This window comes from Tachypleus tridentatus, chromosome 12 (assembly GCF_004210375.1).
Source record: "Tachypleus tridentatus isolate NWPU-2018 chromosome 12, ASM421037v1, whole genome shotgun sequence".
Classification (NCBI taxonomy): domain Eukaryota; kingdom Metazoa; phylum Arthropoda; class Merostomata; order Xiphosura; family Limulidae; genus Tachypleus; species Tachypleus tridentatus.
Window position 1 is genome coordinate 10,478,114 of NC_134836.1, and position 24,244 is coordinate 10,502,357.

Consider the following 24,244-nt stretch of genomic DNA (forward strand, 5'->3'; position numbering starts at 1 on the left):
TTTTTTCAATATTTATACATGGCGTTAGTAGTTGATGTGGAGTTGGCGGATAGTACTTACCAATATTAGGCTTTATTAATTTTAAATTTAATAATAACCGCTAACTTCCACCAGATTTGTGAGTTTTTACATTGATGTATAATTGATTCTTCGTTTTATGATGTACCTACGTGTGCAAACAACTAATTTTACTAAAGTTAGTTACTTAGAAGTACCATCTATATATATATATATCTAGGATCGAAAATTAAAAACTATGATTTAAAAAGTTCAATCCATTTAGTTTGCACCCTTTAATTTTAGTTTTAAATTTGATTTATTTTAAAATCGTAACCTATATAATTTTTTAAAAAATTACACTTAACAATGATATTTTAAAATAGGATATTAATCTCTATATCTACTAATTTAGGCCTGGATTAGTGGATATTTTCTGACTGCAAATACGAAAGTATAACTTAATATATTGAAGTTACAACACTCAACAGTAATCGTGTGTTTTAATAATTCAAAGTTAATAGTAATAGTGCTATTTTTAGTAGTTAGGTTTTTATTGCTATTACTAGTAAGAAGCCCTATACTTAGCTTGATTTTCTTGAGGTTAAAGCAAATGATGCTTGCAATTCTATCAACTACGACTAAGGGTGGACGTACTTGCTGGTTTTCTCAATCAGCAAGACATTTACATAGCCAAAGCAATTGCCAACCATTTGCAATGACTAGTATAATTCACATGCAGCTTTGGTACTTATTAACAAGGAAACTGGTGTTATAATTACAGCTAATATTTGTGCAAGGCAGGGTAAATATATTTTCATTGTTTTAGATGTAAATTCTTATTCTATGTAAGTTACTTTGGGGAAGAGTAAGGGAAGAAATTTAAAATGACTTGTAATTTTAAAAGTTTAGATGAAATTGAATATTTATTGTCTTACTAAATACCAACAAAATTAACAAATGTGAAATTGATCTCAAAGTTAAAGTAACAAAATTGGCAGTGACTAAGAATATTAAATTACCATTAATTATGTAACATATTATGACACGAATAGCTAAAAACCTGAAAATGGATTGGAGCATGAACTGAGTATCTTTGGCTAAGAGTACCAGTGATCTGCCACTAATTGTGTAATCTTAATCAGGGAATAAAAGTACATGAACTGATCATGTTATAGTTTCTTTTTGCCATTAGAATCTCTTAAAATCTTTTTCCTACAACTAGCACCAAAGTTATGCCATTCATGTAGTTGTGTTTCGTGTTATGTACAGAGGAAAATGTATTTTCTCCATTACTTTGAATTATTAATATAAAGATAAGTAAAATTCATAAAAATGAACAGTTTTTTTAATGTATTTTTTTCTAAGGGTTCTTAATGTTACAAAAGTAAATTCAGGTTTTTTTCATGAGTGTAAGGAAAGCACACATTAAAAACTTTTAGTGGAATTTTATGAAGCATAATTTGTCTTTTTACTTTTATGTTTATGAAATAGTATTGGGATGACTTAATTTTAAAGGTGTTACTTAAACTAGTAACAATTATGTAATAATTATGTAATTATTAATAGGGAATGAAAAAGTAGAATATAAAATTTGGTTATTATATTTATTTATGAAATGAAAACCTTGACAGCTTGTTATCAGTATCATCCAATCACTTGCCATCCAGGGGACAGTCTTCTTTTCACTGCTTTATATTTCAGAATAATTGTAGATGTACAGTTATTTATTTTCAGGTGCTTTTTCAACCTATACAGTACCTATTTGGGATTGTACAATTATTAGAACTTGGCTGATATTGTAAGAAAATCTACCAGTATTGCTTACTTGAGAGAAATTTTTGTCATTTTGCTTCCCCAGTGAATCTGCAAGCATCATTGCAAGTCAAGCAAGTGCAGGCTAAACCATATAATTCTGTGACCTGTTGAGAGTTGTACTGTAAAGCAGCTTATATAGGCTTTGGCCAATAAGGCACTCAAAGTACAAGAAGCATTTTCATTGAATATAAGGGAAATTGGCAGTTTGTAACTGGCCAATGTGCTTAAATGGTTGATAAGATTTACATTACAGCATGTTTATTTCATTATCATTTGATAGCCAACTGTCCAGGAGATCATGACATGAAATATGGAGGACAAAATACCTCTATTTTCACCCTGTGCTATCAATAGAAATTTTCAGTTTGTCCATCCTGTGCTGTTATTCAGGATCCTACTACTGTTTGGAACTGTGTAGTAAGTAAACTTACTTCTCATGTTTCTGTTTTTTTTCAACTTTGGGCACGATGGTGGGTAGAATAAAGTATGTGGCTGAGGTAAGATTTCATGACTTTTTATCAACTAACCACAGCAAACCAGAAAGTGACACTCAGTAATGACAAACAACTTTATTTTTAAACAGACCTGCACTTTACATAACCAATGAAGTTGTTTCAAGTATATGGTAGTAATTTTTACTTTGTAAAACAGTATTAGCTTTTTTTATAGTAATACCATGGAATCTAGATTAATAGTTTCTTGTCATTACCTTGTGCACTTAGTACAGCCATATCAAGCAGCATTGTGTATGCTAATTGCTTAAGCTAATGTCAGGTGATGCTAAATGCTCTTTAATTAGGATAATTACATAAAATTTGGTAAATTTGTACTGAAAAGTTGGCAGTGATTAATAACCATCCACTCATGATTTTTTTTTTAAAACTTGAACTAGAAACTGCTGATCTAATTTGTGTAGCTTAAACAATACTTATGTATCTTCCTATCCATATCCTTTAACTCTTTGATTTATTACATGACCTCTCCATTTGCAATTTCTTTGTTGTTAACCTATTCCTCCTCATTGTTGTACATGTCAGTTCTTTTCTATATTTACTTTGTTCTTTCAACATTGTCTCATCTTGCTTACCTGATGGGTTCTTATGTTTTTGCACATGGTCACTGAAACTTTGAATTTCTTGATACTCAGTCTTTGGAGCCATTCTTGGTAGTTTTTATTAATGGTGGGGGCAGATTCATTATCAGTTTTTATTCCTGTCCAGTTCACAATTTTCTTGATTAAGAGTCTCTCTACCTTCCTCAGGTACTTCTCTTTCTTTCATCTTATGATGAGTGCTTCATCATTTTCTAGCTCCTTCTTTTGTTTATTTAATTCTTTTATTGTTGGATAACTTTTGGGAAGAGATACCCTACTTTCTTAAGCCTGTTTTCCTTTCTCCAGGATCTTTGTTTTGTCCAATTTCTTCATTCAGGGAGTTTTGGTGGTATCCCTGGTTGCTTTGAATCATGAGCTGAAGTGTGGGTCTGTAATTCCCTTTCTATATGAGTAACTTGTTTCTTCTCACCCATTCTGAACAACTTTCTTCACAAAGCCACTCATTTATGGTGGCTTGTCAAAATTTCCATGTACTTTCTTACCATGAATATCTCATCCACCTGAGGGTTTTTTTAACTCTCACTAAGCTGTACCCAACTTTTTACAGTTTGCCTACAGGAACTGAAGCATCTGGTCACCAAAGCATCTTGCTTTCACATTCTATAGAAGTTCTATATGTTTAGGAGACCTTATCCTCTTGAAATTCTTATTCCACTTGGCCATACATGTGAATCTTGACCAATCCTCCTCTTTCCTTCTCTAATGGAGGATCTTACTTGGTAGCTTGACTGCTTCTATATACCCATGGAATTCCTTTACCATTTTCTAAACTGGACTTTTGGTTTTACACAGATGATTACCTTTCTCTCTGAATTGGGATTGCCCTTGAATGACTGTTTGACTTTGGGTTCTGGTGACAGTTTGTTGTCTTTCTTTCTGTCAACACATCCATCTCATCTCATGCTTCTTGCTTTTACGGTATTGCAATTTTGAGTTAATCCACTGACAACCATCAACTCTTGGTTGGTTGTCTTCCCCATCTGTCATCACTGGTATCATGCAGTTGCCCTAAAATTTGTTGTAAAACTGTGTTCTCAAAGTTCTTTATTTTATGTATATTCTGTAAGTGATCACACTTCAGATTTTTAACTGATTTGATAACTGTTTTTATTGTAATTTTCTTGTGACTTCTACATAACTTTTAAGTTCATAATCCTTTCTATCCATTTGCAATTCTAATTAGGACTCTTATTTTCTTGATAAACTTATTCACATATGTTTATATTCCCCTTTCGTCTCATAACTTCTATAGACCTTAATTTTGTTTATTAACTTACCTTTTGTTAATCCCCTCTTCTCAAGTACATCCTTGAAAGACATTGGTAGTTCTTAGTTGTTTCTTCACTTTCAGCCACAATGTCTACAATATGTGTATACACAGTTAGATTGGAGAGCCCACCTCCCTCTTCTTTATACAGAATTTCTCTTACTGCTTTCTAGTGCAATATTCAAGATCAATAGTAATGGGAGGCACTTCTGTCTTAGATCACTCTACACCCTCAAATGTCATGTCTTACTTTATTAATTTCTTTGCTTGTTTTTGCTACAAATCATCTGTGTAGTGATTTTGATCTATTAAGTAATAATTCTAAATATTTTTCCATGTGTCTGTTTTTGTATTATCATCATCACTTTTAATATTGTTAGTCTTGTTTGTTATTTTCCTCTTAGGATTTTCAACCTGTGTAATGTTCTCTGGTTCTTTCATGTGTCACACTTTCTATTTTAATATCATATCACGCATTGCTTGTCTCATGTTCCTTTTAATAATCCCGACATTCTTATATTTTTACCTTGTACATTATTCTAATTTCTATCACCCATGTAATTCAGCTTAGTAGATCTTCTTTTCTCTAAAGCCTGTCTATATTCACCAGCAAACCATTCTTATGATTTTTCTGAATGTAGTCTGCCAATTTTGTGCTGGCTTCCTTCAGATCTTCTGTGCAATTTTTTTTTTTACTTTGATAATTCTGAACATTCTGAACCCATTCCTCAGTTCATTTGGAAATCCTCCCTCAATTTGAGCCCTTCAGTTTTTCATCACCATGTTTTCTTAATGTACTTTTGTTTATTAACATCATGGCTATTACACGTGGCTCGCCTGTACGGTTTCACATCTTCTAAAGTTTTTCTCATCTTTCTCTTTATGAGGATATGGTCTGTTTGGTTAGTGACTCTTGCACCTAAAGATTCGCAAGTCCTTTGTGAATTTTGTTGTGTGTTAATGTAGAACCACCAGTAATGAAGGGCAGTCTCACTCCATTATTGTTACTTTTCATGTGCATTCCTTCCTTCCGAAACTGTTGCTGGTGCAAAAGCATGCACCACTTTCTGTGCTTTGGCATTAAAATCTCCCATTATTTAGGTGATATAATGTTTTAAACTTATATAAAACATCCTGCAGCTCTTCACAAAATTTATCAGTATCTTCAGGTTTGGAATCCAGTATAGGTGCATATGGTAAGATCGTTGTTATTTTAAACTACAACGTTATATTCTGATCCTGGAAATTCTTTGACCGACATCTGCATGCTCTTTCAATTATTTCCTAACTGTTGCATAGACATAACTGAACTCTATTTTGACTACAAATAATTTTGATTTTGCCAACATCACTCCCTTAAGAATCCACTTACCTGTTTTCTTTCAGGGCTACTGTACCTACCTTATATTTGTTGATCATTTCCACCATGTTCTTTGTGTAGCAACCTCTGATTGCATTTGTTGTTCATGAAGCTTGCCAGGTTCATCAGCAACAGGTCTAGCAGTTGCAGGTTCTACTTGAAAAATTCATAAACAAATAGTGTTTTACTGAATAGAGTTCATTGTTCTATTCCAACCATCTGCAATTAATTTGGACCTGGTTCTAGTATGGCCTCATATGAGCTGCTGTACTCAGTTTAATGACCAAATTTAAAATATTAAAACTAAATTTGAAGTAAAATCTAATATGTATTTCACCACATGTCACTGAGTTTATATTATTCCAACATACAAACAAGTAGCAGAAATTTATGATTAAAATAGAAAGAAATTGTGTTTAAGATAGAAATGCTGTGATAAATCAGTATCTTCTGAGATATATGATACAAGCAAAAGGTTCAGATGTCAGTGTTTGTTTGAATCTCTGGTACATAAAAAAAAAGATGTAATGTATGTGTAAGTATTTTATATACAAGTTGATATTTGTAGTATTTAAAACTTGTATATTTATGTATGTATTTCAAGGTATTTCTATCTGTTTAACCCTTAAATGGTAGCCATCAACAATTGATTCTGCTATCTACAACATTCCTGCTGTTTAAGGGTTAAAACATTTTTGTCTGTACGTACATTCTTTGTATGTAATATATTTTACGTTTATTACTTTTTTATCTTTATGATGAATAAATTTGGGTATTTAGTTTGCTAAAGTAATCCTGTGTCAAATATTTCATTTTGAAATAATAAAATAATTTGTAATTAGTTAAATTACTTTGTATCACAAAGAGTTACTGCTGCACTCTGTAAAAACAAAACAAAAAAAAGTAAAATTACTCCTGCTGACAGAATTCTGGAAGTGAATACTCCTTACAGAAATATTTTACCTAAAAAACTGATGTGTATGTTTTTATCCATGTGATGAGTTGAAAAGTCTTTTTTTGTTAGCTCAGCAGCAAGCCTGAGGTTTTTATTATGCTAAACATTGTGTTGATATACCTATAGTGGACAAAGCATAGATAGCCCAAAGCATGTCTGTTTGTATAACAGCAAATTAAATTTTACTGAATATTTACATGTGCTGCAATTATTTCTATACCTATTGTTTTTATACTGTTTTGTATATGGATGTAAAGACATGTATAAAGTTAAATGACAGAAAGCACATATTAATATTTAGCCTACTAATTTACACAGTGTACAATGTACATTACTTAACACATTTCTCAACTTTGTTTAATCAATCAAGTAAATGAGTAAAAATAACATTTAAATGAATAAGTTTTAATTGGAAATAACATTTTATACATTCAAGTTACAAAACTGTAATGTAAAGTAAGTGTAAAATAGAGATGAAAGTTATTTGAAGGTCGTGTGTTTAGATGTAAAATATGTCAAGTTGAGCAGTTGCAAATTAATTTAACTTTTTGTGACAAAATTTATTTTATAACACATTTAATAGCTAAACCTAATTCAGTAATGTATATTAAGGCTGATTGAGATAAAATATGCTTGTATATTGCCAATTATATGATTGCTGCTTAATTATACACAACCATTCTCTAGTTTGGTAGTTTTATAATTTATTGACAGTTACAGGGTCTGATAAGTGGTTCATAGGCTTCTACCAGTTGCACAACCACTGTTGGCCTTGTATCTGGTGTTTGGGGCACTCTACTCACAATCTGCAAATTGTAAGACTAAAACCCATCATTGAACATGTTTGAACTTTCAGGTGTGTAGGTAGTATAATGTGATGATTAATCCCACTATTCATTGGTAAAAAGTAACCCAAGAGTCATAATGTGGTAGTAATTCCTGAAAAATATCTGATAAGTGGCTTGATTTGCTCATTTGAATGTAACTGTGCATATAATGTAGGCAAAAGTTTATATTAGGCTCTTTTTATTCAAACCCATCATATTGGTATGTTATTTTATGGTGTTTGAGATAAATTCAAAGAAGCAACACAGAATTTTGTGATGATAAAAAAACAGACACTAATGTCATGTACAATATAGTAGAATTTTATGATATTTAAGTTTCCAGTATCTTAGTTTTACAAAACTCTTCTTACATGACATTTTAATCTTTCTATTATTTGTATGCAGTACTAGTGATGTTAGTGAAATGTTCCACTGTCATTAGTCTGAACGTTATTTTGAAGTTTAATTTCTCCAAAACTCCATGTTTACTACATGTGCATGAGCAAGTGTAAAATGAAAAGAACTTTTGTGTTAAGATGTTAACAGTTTTTAATAAACTTTTGTTGGTGAAACAGTTGATTGCAGTTCAAATATTCTTTAGATAATTAATCAGCAATAGTAACATTAATATTTTTTACCCTTTATAACACAGTTATGTAATAAACTTGATTATAATTCAATATTGTCTTTTTTTTTAAATATCAAACAGAAGTGTATTGACATTTTCAGGAATATTTTTTCATCTTCCATCTATTAATCCTTTAACTGCAGCTAGCTAAATGGATGTTAATTTCTTGCAAGTCATACAACATATATAGCACACAAGCATTCAACTGCAAATGGTTAAGTGGTAAGAAAATTAATATATCATCATCATCTTTGTATTGTGGAATCAAATTTAAAAGAACAGAGATTAATCTTAAAGCACCAGAAATAAAATTTGGTATATCACTTTTTTTATAGTTGATATAGACATGCTTAGTCTTACAACTGCATGGCCAAATGTATGTTTCTTTATGGTTGTATGATGTAGTAAAAGCATTCTAAGTTTTCACAGCCACCTGATCATAGAGTATAATTGTTTCTTTATGGTTGATTTTTTGGATGTAGTAAAAGCATGCTAAGTTTTTACACCCACATGGCCAGAGTGTATAATTGTTTCTTTATGGTTGATTCTAGGATGTAATAAAACTGTGCTAAGTCTTATAACCAGATGCCCACTTACAAATACTTTTGGTAAATGTACATCTGTATGTAATTAATTAATAAAGAATGTTTTTACTACAAGATCTTCAAAGTGCTGTTGTAATTACTTTTTGGGGGACATTAATTTTATTTGTTTTAATACTTACATGGAGTTTTTAACTTGACTTAAGCAGACACATTTTCTCAGAATGTTGTTGTTTTAAAAATTTGGTTACACAAACAATGTTAATATTTAAAGGCATTTTTCAGTTTTATTATATAACATGTAGATGAAATCTTATTTTATTGGTGTGATGATTGGAAAATACATTTTCTGGGTATGTTTTCCAGTGTGTTAGGAAGATTTAATGATAAAGGAAATTCATGGAAGTTATTTAGGCAGAAATAAATGAATTTTAGTGACTTTATTTACCACACAAATTGCAGTGCTTTCTGTGTTTGTTTTTTTAGGTAAAAAATACAAGTGTTCAGTTTGCCTTTCTGAATTTGCTTTTGCATCTGGTTTGTATCGGCATAAACGCTACAAACATGATGGAGCTCCTAGAAAAGGTTGTATACTCTGTGGAAAATCCTTTTGCCGACCTGACAATTTGTCAACACATATGTGGACAGCACACCATTCTTATAAATCTAAAACAAAGGAAAACTATCCCTGTATGAATATTTAAAATGTTTCATATGACTTATCTAAAGTAAAAGTTACAAAAGAAACAATCAAGTAAAAAAACTATTGTATTAAATTGCTAATATCCATTGAATATCTGTAATGTACTATAAATAAACATTTCATGTAATGAAATACATATGGTACACTAATATCCATTGAAAGTCTGCAATATAAAGTAGTAGCTCATGTAATGATATACATCTGATATATTAATGTCCATTGAAAGTCTAATGTATTACAGATGAAGTAATAGTTCTTGTAATAATATACATCTGATATACTAATATCCATTGGAAGTTTATAATGTAATACAAATAAAGTAATAGTTCTTGTAATGGTATACATCTGGTATACTAATATCTATTGAAAGTTTGTAATATGCTGTAAATAAAGTAATAGTTCTTGTAATGATATACTCTGGTATACTAATATCTATTGAAAGTTTGTAATATGCTGTAAATAAAGTAATAGTTCATGTAATGTACTATAAATATAGTAGTAATTATTGTGTAACCTTGCTAGAAGGTATAGAATAAATGTTTTGTATTGTTTCGGTTTATTCATTTTAATATTTTGATGATAATTTAAAGAATGTTTAAAAGCTTTTTGTGCATTATTTTATGTGCTGATGGAGTATTTCACAGTTATACTGAAAATACTAGGAACCAGTTGTGCTGTATGTATGAACTTTCTGATATGAATTTATTAAATAAATCTTACATTTACAGCTGTTGAAAAACTACTGGTTTTAGTTATGATGTTTATAGATATTTGATATTGTAAAATAAACCCCAATGAAATACAGAAAAGTTTGGTAAATTTTTGTCTTTATTAAAAGTCAATAAGATGAGGTTAAAAATTTACATAGTATTTTAGAACAACATTATTAAAGTCATTATTAGGCCCTGCCTAACAACTGAAGAAAACACTGAAGAACTCATTGTGCGGTTTACATCTATCTAGTTTTTTTTTAAGTATTATGTAAATTTTTTAACATTGTTTTATTGAACTTTTAATAAGTACTTTTATGCAAGGATTCAAACTGGTTTTAATTTTGTATGTGCAATCTGATAGTACTTATTCATAATAGTGAATATGTATTTCTGAAGATCTACACATTCACAGTCTTGTTATTTTTAAGTCTTGTGCCATTTTTAAGTATTTTTTTAGGTATTTAAAAATTAAAATAATTTTTACTTTCTAAATTTTAATTTGTTAAATGAACATTTAATTTCTTGCAGAGACCAAGTTTAGGTGTGATATATGTAATGCTCAGTTTACATTTGGATCAGCACTTACAAGGCACAAGAGGTTTCAGCACAAAAGGGCTTCATTACACTGCCCTATGTGTGGACGAACTTTTCGCCGACCTGACCACATTTCAGAACACATGAAGACAAAGCATGGAGTCTTCATTAATAAAAAGAAGAGCACAGATTCGTTATTGAAAGAATATTTTTACGTGTAGAAAATTTAAACGTTATTCCTTGCTTTTTGATAAATATTTCCTGTTTTATTTTTTTTTAATCAAATTGTAACAAATGAGATTTTCTCAGTAGCCTAAATTTTTAAAATTTGCATGTAAAGTAACTACATTTTGCATAAATTGTAATATTCAGGTATGGGTCATGATAATTTATAAACTTATCTTACAAGGTTGAAAATGCAACTGAGATAAATTTGTATTATCCATAGTTAGACATAAATAATCACTTGATAAATGTGACAGTGTTTATTGTTGGTGTAAACAATTTAGGGTATTACATTTGTCTGGAATTATAAAACCTGAGGAATGATTTGTAAATGCCTTATTCATAGGTCATTGAAAATATTGTAATAAAAATTTGTACTTAGTTAAATGGCATTCATCTTTTAACAGAATATTTATATACTAGAATATTATACGTAGTATTTTAACTGTCATATGTAGTAGGTTTCTATTTAATTTAAAACATTGTAACTTAATGGTGTGTTGAACAAAAACTTGAAGGTATTTCTGATGATTTATATGGACATTTTTGTACACATGTAAGTAATGATAACCCATCTTGTGTCTGCAGTAAAGGCTGTATTTGCCATGACCATATGTTTCTAGGTTTAAACCTAGCTTAGTTATGAGGAGTAGCTGTATTACGATTTCAGCTTAACAGTGCAGTGCCACACATATGTGGTGAGAGTTCAAATATTTACAAAAGTCAGATCTGTTTAATTTTCATCAATTTTTGTTTTGTTTTTTAGGTATTTCATGGCACTTTTTGACCTTGATGAAATGCTTACTGAAGAACTTTTAAGCAAATGTTTTTATCTTTTTTTTCATATAAAAAATACTAGAATTTAAAAGTGGTAATTATTCAGAAATGTGTAATATTAGTGAAGCTTGAAGTGAATGGTTTGTACATTGTAAAGTGTGTATGGCATCTAGTTATTTATACAGTGACATTCACAATAAGTGGTAATTGCAGAGGGATGTTTTATAATTATTGTAGTAGCTTAATATTTTAGCTTTAAGCTTTTACTTCAGCACAGTGGTTATTGGAACTAATGGTCTCCATCTTATTTAGCCATCTGCTGATATCACCATCTTATTTTGCCATCAGTTAATCCAGCACATCTTTCCTCCTTGTTCAAAGCTGTTTTCTTGCTTTGTATGAATACTTTTTTTTATTCTTTCTTGTATACGACAGTTGATATCTATAGTAATGGTGATTGTATTAGTAGATACATGCTTCTGTTTAATAATTCTTTCTACTGCTGAATCTTGTTCTAGTCTAGATTGGGGATTTATGTTTTCAGGTCTTCCTAGATTTGTCTTTACAGTTCCATGTTTCTTCTACATATAGTTGATATGGAGAGTATTGTAATTTTACACATTCTTTTGTTAATGTTTTTAGATAGTGATTTAGTCTTAAAAGGATTGTTTTGTACATAAAAATCCCTGTTTGTCAGTCAAATACTAATTAATACAAGATATATAAACTGATAATTGTGCTATTAAAGCAGTGGTAATTTTAATCATTTTTATACATATGTTGGAAACAAAAACATAATTGGCATCACTTAATCTTGATGTAGAAGTTTGATTACATGTTTGGTACTTGGATATATGACAGTGAGAGATTTAATTAGTATTTCAACACTGTACTGCCAGCAATATAATTTATTTTAAAAACTTCCAAAATTACTTGCATCATTCTCATCTATGCTTTTTTTTTTACCTTTTAAGGGGCAGAGAGATCCATACTCATGAAATAAACTTGCAAGAGACCAGTAATTTTTTGTTGCTGGTTATATTGTATTCTATTAATATAGAGATGAGTCAACTGAAAGAGCAATTGAATTCCGTCACTTGCTATGAAAGAATGGCTAGCAAGATGCACGAAGTAAAAAAAACAAAACAGACTAATATAAATGATGTGACTATAGGTTCTAATCTTTTCAAATTGTTAATGACAAACCCTTATGAAGGATCGTGATACTGTTTACATTATCATTTAAAATCATACATAACCTAAAGAAAACTTAAAAGACCAACCTCTAAATTCAACACTCTTATCATATTTTTTGATATTTAAGGCTTAATAAGAAAATTAACCTAACAGCTGTAATGTAAGGGAAAACTGTACTGAAAAACTAGAAACCAATTCAAGAATGAATGTTTTGACACTGATGATATGAAAAGCTAATACAGAATGAAATGTGGTTTATTGATTTATATCATAGTTTATAATACAGCCTACAAATGTTCCTTACACAGTTTTGCACAGGTTAAGATTTATTTTTGAATAGAAGACTCTTACAGACCCTCTCCTTCTAAACAATACAAGTAAATTATGAATAAACTAGATGAGGGATTATAATTAAATAGCTTCTGAATTGTTGTACTCTTAACATTGCTTGCAACAATGTAATATGTAATTTAATGTTTAGTGAGGAACTTGCTGAACTTAATACAGAATAACAGTAACTTACAGTTGACAAGATCAGATTTTACAATGTGTCAGTCTGTAGTGTTAGGTCATCATCAGGTAAAAAATGCATTCAAAAAGGCAATTGAATGTTGGAGAATGTTATAGAGTTGAAATAATGAAGACAAGTGTGTAGGTGTATATATAAAGGTGTTCATTAGTATTTATTTAGCATTAACTTTGGTGATTTTCTGAGCTGAATGTTGATAGTTTTTTAAATATTCAGTAACTAATTAAGTCTTGTTCAATGTTATATAGAAATTGTAATTCTTGTTCGTTATGTATTTTATCCAGTTCAAAAACTTAAGGTGAGTTTGATTTAATATTCAGATAATTTTCTTCTTTTTTTTCATTTAAAGCATCAGAATTAATATAGAAAGATTAGATATTAAACTAACTATTGTCAAGATAGCTTGGAAGTCAGACTAAGATTTTTTAAACTTGAACAAGTTTCAGACAACATCTTTGCAATTAATAGTAAAAGTAAATTAATAGTAAACACTGAATGAGTCAGGTTAACATTTCAAATATTCCTTTAGAATTAGAATATTAACATTTTGAAATAAATGAGTGTGAGATGTATTTTGTGCTAGTTACTGGTATGTTTCTTTCAAATTGACTTTTTATGAGAATATTTTTTCATTCAATTTTATCATTGCATGATTCATTTTACTTTTCTCCTACAATGACCCAGAACTTTTATATAAACTTTTATAATTTACTGTTAAATTGACTGTGATTTCACTCACCTTACATTTCCATTGCAGTAATTAGGAGTACATGATCTAAAGATAACTTGGTTTATTGTACAACCCACATGACACAAAAAGTGTTTTGTTTCTTTGGTGTCATATAGTGATATTTAAAACCCATCATGTTAGTAACAATATGAATAATTGGTAGATTTAAAGAGCTAATTATTTATTTTGTAAAGCCTTAACACCTGTTAATGGATTCACTATTTAAAGACATATCATTAAAACTTGCGGTAAAAACTTGACAACCTTTCAGAATCTAAGTAAAATGTGTAAAAGTTTCTTAGTTCACTAAAAGCTTTCTGAACTTTACTTGTGGATAGACTTCTCCATAGTTGATATCTGAGACAAGCAATAATTAGTTTCGTTATTGGTTTTCAATGATAGTTTTAACAAATCACTTTTATGACACTAGTACTGAAAAAAAAATATTAATAAATGTTTAGTAAGTATGGATATTAAATTAACTAACCTGTAATTTCTGAACATATAAATATTTATACATGCCAGTATGTACAATAATCTGTTTAATTTTTTTTAATAAAATATATATATATATATATATATATATATATATATAATTGTGAACAGTTCTGCTGAAGTATTTGTCATTAAATTAGATGTTTATGTAGATACACATTAACACATTTCTATTAAAAAAAAAGGTGTCAACAAAAGTTTGCATCAACACTAGTGTTGCCAACATTACAATTTTCTTGTTTACTAATATAAAAAAAAACAGCAGTAAATTATTATTTTTACTTGTATGATTCAAGTAAAACACTTTTTTTTTAACTTCCCATGAAGTAATAGCTGGTTGGCAACCTTGGTCAATTCACATTACACATTTTTTTTGTAAAGAGGACAATATAAAACCTTTATTGTTTTGATTATTCCAATTGTTGCTGCTGTGGAATAATTCTTTCAGCTTTCTTATTTGCTAAAATATACTTAGAATTTTTAAGAACAAAAGTATTAAATAAATTAGACACGCATTTATGTGTTCAGTTACTGTGTGTTTTATTTAAGATGCATATTTACAGAAGCTGTATTTGACATATTCTGTTTTTGTTACCGTAGTTAAATATAATTTTCTAATATTTAAGCTGTTTTGTCAGAGTACACTGTCACTGAGTGAAAATTAGACACCTTTTTTTATTAAAATAATTTAATGATTCTCTAACATTTATTAGGTGTACACAGTTATTTTCTTAGCCTTGTTGAGTTTATTTTTGTTTTTGTAACTTCTGTGAACAGATTTATTTCTTAAATTTAATTAATTTTAGTATCTTAATTAACACTGGTTAAAGCATTAAGTTTACTATAGTTTTTGTTTCAAGGTATTTAATAACTGTATATTTCTAGATGTTGTATGGACTTGTATATATTGTGTCCTTCAGATCAAAGATACCAACTGTGTAGTGCCTTTTATTTTGAGAGTTTGCTGTTTTTGTGATAAAGCTCTTTCCCCTTTACTTATGTTTTTCTGAACTTGATTAAACTGATTTTATATGTCATCATTCATTCTGTGTAGTTTAGTGAGAGTTTTTATCAAGAGGTTGTTAGTGTCCATGTTTTTGTGTTGGTTATGTGTAAGTTGATGTGAAGGGATTCTTCACTCTTTTTTCATTCTCTACTATCTGCATGTTTTATTTTTGGAAAAAAAAGTAAAACAATTCATCAACAAGATAAAATGAACAATCTGTTATAAAAAGTACTGTTTTCACTCAATGATATGATGAAGAAACTGGTTGAAATGCTAGGTTGCAAGCTAGAATGAAAATAGTGGTTATTGGTAGGGCACCATTAGGAAATGGGCCATATCTTATGTAAGAACATCAGGTTGCCATTGAAATTTTTTTTAAATTTTCACTTCAAATTACATTTAACCAAAAAATAGTTTTGACATCAGCAAACTCCAAACAACATCTCTCACCAAACTATACAGATCATATAATGACATCATACAATGTACTTCAGTGCTTTATCACATATATGTAAAAAAAAAAAAGCACAGAAAGAGACTTTATTACAAAAACCACATATCAACTAACAAGATGGCATGACATGGTTCATAACTATGCAAAGAATGGTACAGTATAGAAGATGAAACTTAATTTTACCCAATATTCGAGCAGGGGCAGTCACTTAAAGCCAAATGCTACTTGTTTTATTTCTTCAAAGTATGCAGTAATAAAGATTGATGTTTTCACAGGTGGTACTGGACATTTAAGGTTAGTTCCTGCTAGAGGAAGACCATCTAAGCAATCTTTGAAGAAAAATGCTGAACTCCTGCTCAAAAGTAACACTTTTTGTCACTTCTGTCATCGGGGATTTTTTGACAAGTCTTCCTTCAACAGACATATGAAGACTCATCTTTTTAACAGAGAATCCTTTGAATGCATGTTTTGCCAGAAATCTTTTACTTTGAAATGTAACCTTAAAGTACACATGAAAAAATTCCATGAAGTTGTCTTTTCAGAAGACTGAATTCTTGTTTCATATATTTTTTAGGGTCAGCATCACATTTTAGAAATATTTATTGTTTTGATTGGCATTAGGAGTTGGAGTACTGTAACTGACATAACTGTTACATTACTAAATAGTCAAGTTTTCATAACTGTACAAGAGATGCAGTTTTGTGAACTATTCATAAAACATGGTAGCTGCAAGTTAAAGTAGCTGTAGTAACACAGCATACAACAGATAGAGTAACTGTAATTAACATAACTGTTATAACAGAAAATTTAAGATATGTAAAAAAGATAATTATATGTATAGTAACTATAGGTATAGCAGATGAAATTTCTGTAAGATAATCATATGTATATTGCTATAAATATGGCAGTTGTAATATCTAAATAAGAAAGTGTACTGTCCAACTAAATACAATACTGCAAGAGACTGTATGTATAGAAGTTGGTTGTACCATAAATTCAATACGTGCAGCTTGACTAAATACAGTATCAGTAAAGACTGTGGATGTAGAAGTTGTAGTAGGTTTTTATGTAACTGTAATCTGTAGTATTTGTTGGTCCTGGTATTAATACAGTGGTATGACCATGTTGAAACAAGTATTCTGTAAAGGATATTTTGGACATTTATATGTATTTCCTGTTACTAATTTAAGAAATTTGATAGTGTTATTTTCCATGTGCTTTCTGAGGCTTCCTTGTTGGTATGTCTTATCATCTCATCCAAAAAAACATTCTTGGTTTACTCCAAGTCTTGTTATGAACTACATCATCAGACAGCTTTAAATTTCTGATGGTAATACATTGGATATCAGTAATTAATGCTAAGTTGTAAAAATCATACCTATTTAATATTTTCTATTCATTTCTAATTTGGAATGAAAGGGTTTGACTTCTGTAGTTATATTTTTCTTGTTACACACACGTACATACGTATATGTATTGTTTGTATTGTACATAACTGTTTTAGTAACCTTAACATTTGGTATATTAATTTGTGTTTATTGTTTGTTTTTATACCATTCAGATATTTTAAATCCTTTGTTAGTCAATTCAGTGTTATCAATTTTATGAATTAAGAGAATATTTTTGGGTTTTAATTATATTTTTTTTATTATTATTATCATAGGAGCAAAGCTAGTGTGTGACATATGCCAGGCAGTGTTTGCTCACACATCAAGTCTCAGTAGACATCGCCGCTTCAAACACAGGTCAAAGAAGGTTTTACATTGTCCAAGCTGTGGCCAGGTTTACCAGCGAACTGGAAGCCTCATAAATCATCGCAGGGTAGCACATGGTCACGACATTCCTGCGTCAGTTCTTGGGATGGCATATGATCAAGAATTAGACTTTGATTGATTACAGTTGCAACATTTGTTTCTTTTTTACCTTGAATTGGTGGAATGGAAAAATGGTTAATTGAATTGATTGCAGTATAAATGGATTATTTGTAGTTACATTTTTATGGTTAATTTGTAGAAAAACTAGAATACAAGATAAAGTAGAAAACTTCCTGCACTCAATACCAAAGGGTAGGAGAGAATTCCCATACACTAAGAAAAATTTATTCTCACTATTGTTTGGAATCCAAATAATAAAATATCTGAAAAAAGGTAAATAAAACATTATTTAACAAATGACAAAAACCAATATACTACAAAATTTGTATTATAGTAAACTCTCAGATACAGTTTTATTTTTTATAATCTCATTTTTCTACTGCTATCTTCTGCTGTTTTATCTAATATTTCAGTGGTTATTAGTTTGTCAACATAGAAATGAAGCATTTGCATGTGCATTTGATATGACATGACAGTGAAAATAAAGTTCAGACAGTTATTCACATGTGTTATCATGGGTGGTAATTAAGTGGATGTTAGCTCTAGAAACATGAGTATAAACATTGGCTTGGAACATTTCAAGTGTGAGTATATTTTGGTAAGAGTTGAACAATTAAAAGGATTTAAACTAGAAATTTCAGTGGACTGTAATCACAGTTTTTACATCTTTACTAATATTTACCATTAAAACATGTGACATTAGCTGTGTTTTATGAGTTTATTGTCAGCCAATTTACAAACAAGAGAATGTACTTTTTTGACAGTGATTCATTAATAATTCTTAAGTATCACTTAAGTAGCATTGTTACAACATATTTCTTCTTGGTTAGGGAGTAATAAACATTTCATTTGTACATGTATTGTTCATAAATCAGTTTTATTTATCATGGCTCTCTAAGGAATAAATGTACATTTCATAACTGATCATAAAACTCGTATCTGTAACTTTTGTTGAAATACTGGTAACCAAGAAAAATACACAATATTTATTTCTCCATTTAAAGTTTTAAGGTTTATTCTAACAAACATAACAAAATTCCATTCTTTGTTTATCATATGCCTGTCAGTCTTGATTTTGTATCGTGTATTTTTTACAAAGTAAAGCTCCATGTTCTTTTATAGAATTTGGTTTGCAATGATACCTTTAGTTGTTGTTAGAAGTAGTAAATTTCTAAACATAAATATCTGTACATGTTCATTGAAATTCTTAGTAGCTGGTCTCTTCATGTTACAAAATCTCATTCAGATATCTGATTATTTTATCTTGCACATTATAAGACTACCAATAAAACTTTAAGCTGATGGAAATTCTTAAAAATTCTCACTGTGATAAAAATAACAGAAAACAACATCATATTTTAAAGTTTTTGAAGAAGTATATATGAAACATCTAATAGGTCAAAATAAATCTCTTTGTTCCTTTTCAGAGAATTGTGCAATCCAACTATCACATCAGATTCATGTGTATTTAATAATGTTTAGTGTAGAAGCTGCAAGTTTCTAGTGTTGCTCTAAGTGTTCAAAATGAGGTAAACATTATCTATTTACATCATTAAAAATTGGGGTTTGTTATGCTTTACTTTGCTGATAACGCTGTCTTTGGATCCAAATGTAGTTTGATTCTACTTTGAGCTGTAGGTTAAGGTCATAGAAAATTTTATACAGATCAGTAACAATACTTTACATCTCTGTTGAACTTTAAGTTTTGGCTTTCAATAAAATTAACATCTACTTTTTCAAAAATATTTAATATTTGCATTTTAAAGATAACAAGTACACTTAAAAACCCTTTAACATTTATTCATATAATTAATTTGTATTTCGTCAAACATGATTCTACCTGAGAAAACCTGAAAGTTTTTTTGTTTACCTACTTAACTTGTAGATTCAGGGAAGAAGTAAGTTGAACTAATAAAAAATTTTATTTCTATCTTCAACACAAATTTGAGGCATAATAATATCATTGTCTTACTTAATTCTTATGTAAGGTTTCTTTAAACCATTGATATCTGTATAGAGGTGTACGTAAGTGAAAGATGGGGCACATTAAGATTTATCTGATGTTATCAGCTTTTCGGATTTTATTCATAACCACCAGAAGCATTGATTCTGTTTTGTTTAATAACATGAGCTAAGCAGCTAAACAATCGCCACTCTTTATTGTTCATCAATTCTAACTCAGCAACAATACCGGGAATGGAACCGGCACATCAGAATTTACATTGTAATCTTTATTGGTTGTCACTTTGGAATTGGATATATTGTACCAGTGATAAAACTAGCAAATCAGAGTTTACATCACAGGACATCCTAGCTAGAAAATTGTGTTGTTAAGTTTCATGTTGTTTTGACATGAATGACAATTCTGGGTTTTCCCATTATTTATGCAAGGAAAATTTTTAAAGTGAAGATGGAGACATATCACATAACCATATACGGTTATGACTAAAAAATATACTTCATTATTCTTGTCATTAAGTAAAGATATTACTCCTGCAATGTGGTCACAGTAGACTGAAATTTAACAGGTTTGTAAAGCTTGTTAACCTTATGCTGTATTTTCTCAGTACAAGATACATATTATAACAGTTTCAAAAATTAAAGATTATTGTTTTGTTGAGTTTTAATTGTTCCTTGAATTACAATTTTCTTGCCTGTGATTTCATTACAGTCACTGGAAACCAACCTATAAATAGGGTAGTTATAAAGAAAGTTTTACAGTTAAGTGCATCATGTCTCCTAAACATCATGACATTGGAAAGTGATCTTGCATAGGGGTATTAAGAGGATTTCAGGCAGATAGAATTCCACATTTGCCACTTTGGCTTATTTAACCTATTTCCCAATTATTATAAATTGGATAGCTTATTTAACCAAAAGTAAACTTGGAGACATGAATAGTGGAATATTGTTACACTAAAGAATGCAGTGCCAAAGTATCTCTTGGGGGGAAAGCCATACAGTGCATAACATCTTCAAAGCTTTCAAAGTTGCTGGGTGCATGTTCATAAAATAGTTTAAAGATGCAGGCTGTAATAAGTCATGCACAGACAGACAATTGACACCTGCTGAAAGTGTTGTTGGAGTCATTTATGCCACAATAGAAGCAATAAACTTTTTCTTCCAAGCTATAACATGTTTAGTTCTGAAGATTTATTTGATCCAGTCTGTTGATTTTCTGTTGCAGTTTGTGGCAAGACAATGTCTAGCCTGCCAGTGAACTGATGCAACAAAGCTTCATCTTGTTTGGAGTAACTGGTTAGAAACTAATCCACATGCAACATTCACTTTCATGATACTAAGGTGACAGTGTGGTTGGTTTCACAACTGACTTTGTTATGTGATCATACATTTTGAACAACTATCAGCATATGCTGCATGGTAACATGTTTTCCATGCTACAGTGACAAAGTGTGATTAACACTATGGTTTTCATGCAGAATGGTACCCTTCTTCATATTTGAAGCCAGGCAAAACTTGTCTTACATGAGTATTTTCAAGACAGAACAATTTCAGTTTACATGTGAATGGCCCTCTTGTTCAACAACAAACACTAGCTTGTTTATGGTGGAGGTACCTAAAGTTGCATAAGTACCACAGGAAATTTTGTGCAGTTCCAGAACTCGAATACAGGTGGCCAGCAAACCAGATAACACATCATTTGTTGCTGTAATATCAATTATTACATGAATGTAGTGGACTTTGGATGCCAGAGGAGCATATTTTGAAAGTAAATGTGACTGATCACAAATTATGTGGAACCCTTAGTGATAATTGTGACTTTTTAATGTTCATGATACCCTAAACACCACTTTACAGTCTCATCTTCCTGTGCTGTACTCTTTATAAGACATAGTGAAGTGTGAGACTTTATGTATATTTGAAATGTTTTCAGAATGGTTGTAGTTGATAAGATTGATTAACTAAAGGTGGGTCTTTACTTACTGTAGGTGTGCTGAAAAAACAGATCAGTTTAATCAGCCCTCTGGATGCATCAGATGTATAATTACCAACATAAATAACTAACTTAATTGTTTTTCATTTTGTTTTTAATATGTAGCATCTTATATAATGTTGGATGTGTAATATCACCGTAATAAGTTCAAGCTTTAATAATATACAACTTACATGAAATTAATGTAGGGGGTTACAAATGGAATAATATAGGATCTAGAAATGGGTTAATGTAGGATCAACAGCTGGAATAATGTATAGATTATATGTGAAGAAATGTAGGAATGGTAACAGCTAGATAAATGTAGAAGCTATAGCTGGAATTAATATAAGGGTCACAGCTGGAATATTGTATAGTTACATCTGTAATAATGTATGGGTTTCACTTGTAACAATGAAGGAATTGTCTTTGAAGTATGCTCAAGTTCAGTCTTGAATTATTATCTATTAAAATAATGAGTCTCATCACTATGTTGTATTTATCAATATTTTGGGAGGTTTCTGCTTACCTGTATATTACTGAATAATCTAAGTGTATATGCTTGCTTTCAGTTTTACTAAAACCTGCCCTCAGGCAGTGATGCAGTGATCATTTTAAAGTTTTCAACTACTAAAGACTGGATAATGTAGAATATTTTTCTAGTTTTAAACTGTATACCAATACATGAAGAGAATGGTTCATTTGATAACAGTTACTGAAGTTTCAGGTCTAGCAATTTCAGGATACTATAGTTTTGACGCAAAGAAAGTTCAAACTTATCCAAAGACGAAATTTTGGTTTTGAAACACTTAGCTCACTTGATAATTTAGTAATTTTTAAACCAGATTAAGGGAACGGTGTGGCAATACAAAAATATTATATAGATAAAATTTTGAATAACACAATTTGATTGAAATTACAGTAACAAAAAATAACATCTATAGAATTATTTGTTAAACATTTAAAGAGAATGTTTGGTATCTCATGTCACCTGTAATTAAATTGGATCACTTGGTTTTCATTATGTTGGTAATTTAAAATACATAAATTGTCTCCTTAAACCAACTCAATTTTAAATTAACAGGTTTTTTTTATTCTTATGTAACTAATGAATTTATAGTATAAAATAGTTTTGAATTTTCCAAAGATGTATCTAAATTGGTTTTTGATAAACATATCTACATTGCCAGCCTTGATATTGAGTGTTTGTATCCAAATTTACCATTAAATGAAGTAAACAAGTAAAATAATAATTTGGTTTTTCAAAATTTTGATAGGGGGATAACCAAACCTATACTTACAAAACTATCAGAATTTCTCACCAAAGAGTCGAATATTTTTAACAGCTATTATTATTAACATCTTGATAAAATATCTATGAGTTCAAGTGTTGCACAATGTTTGGTTAGTTTATTATAAAGAAAAGTGGTTAAAATGTTGTCTGGAGAAGTACAAAGCATTATATTATAGAAGGTATATTCATGATACTGTTGTAGTTTTTAGAATAAACCTAATATTAAAAAATTTTAAAATTATCTGAACAATCAACATAACAGTGTTAGATCTACAGTTTAAGAAGAAATAGCTAATAGCTTACCTTTCCGAGATACCAAGATTGTTAATTTAGGTCATACTTTTAACACTAAGTGCTATCAAACGCCAATTTTTACAGGTTAGTATTTTGATTTTGACATTTTTTTACCTTTTGAATTAAAAAAGCACTGAATTCATCAGGCTTATAACATTATTAGTCCATTTTCCTCTTTCCATGAAGAAATGCAAAACATAAAAGTTGTTTTATATAAAAAAAATGGTTTTCCTGATACTGTTATTAAGAATTATTTAAGGTTTATACCTTCCAAAAATTAGTAAACAGGTTACAAACAAAGAACTAGTTTATTTACTGGTTTTCATGCTGGAGAATTAAGGAAATAAATTAAATCTATTCTGAGTAATAAAATTTACCCACATATTAAGTTTAGAATTATCTTTAAACCAATGTTTCATTTAAGTAATTATTTTGGATATAAAGACAGTATTCTTATAAGGTATTACTCTTATGTCATCAATAAATTTGCATGTCCAAGGTGTGTAACTTTGGCTATGTGGGTTCTAGAATATATTGTCTTTGTTCTTGTGTTAAAGAGCATGTTCAAAACACAGCACATAATCAATTGTCCATCCTTCACTATTATTTACAGGACTGTGACACAAGTATCACTTCTAAACATTTCAACATCTCTGGGAGTGTGAATAATAAATAAGTGCTACATACTAAGGAAAGTTTGTGGATACACTATATTCATCCTCAGTTAAATGTATATTACAATGTTTAATGTGTATTAATATCTTAAGGAATGTTTAAAATAAAACACTGTACTTCTGTGGTAATGATGTGTCTTATCGTTTAACATTCTGGACTATGGATCTTTGAATCTATGGTTCACTTCCAATTACCACCAAAGATAAGTTATTTGGAGTTTTTGATTCATTATAAGAGTGATGGTAAAGTCATACTCTTTCATTAGAGTAGCCAAAGACTGGGTGGGAGGTGCATTCGTTTTT

The 24,244-nt window shown here is 29.8% G+C and overlaps 1 protein-coding gene across 21 annotated transcripts in view; it reads left to right on the forward strand.

The window, feature by feature from the left end:
- LOC143234313 (uncharacterized) overlaps positions 1 to 24,244 on the forward strand; it is a 32,608-nt gene continuing 8,364 nt past the window's right edge. The window contains exons 1-7 of one of the 21 annotated variants that reach the window (XM_076471600.1): positions 4 to 802; positions 2,096 to 2,232; positions 7,226 to 8,188; positions 8,995 to 9,198; positions 10,453 to 17,201; positions 17,535 to 17,819; positions 19,173 to 19,274. The gene's annotated coding sequence lies outside the window, so the exon portion shown is untranslated. The other 20 variants (XM_076471588.1, XM_076471594.1, XM_076471595.1 and 17 more) reach the window with 20 other exon arrangements.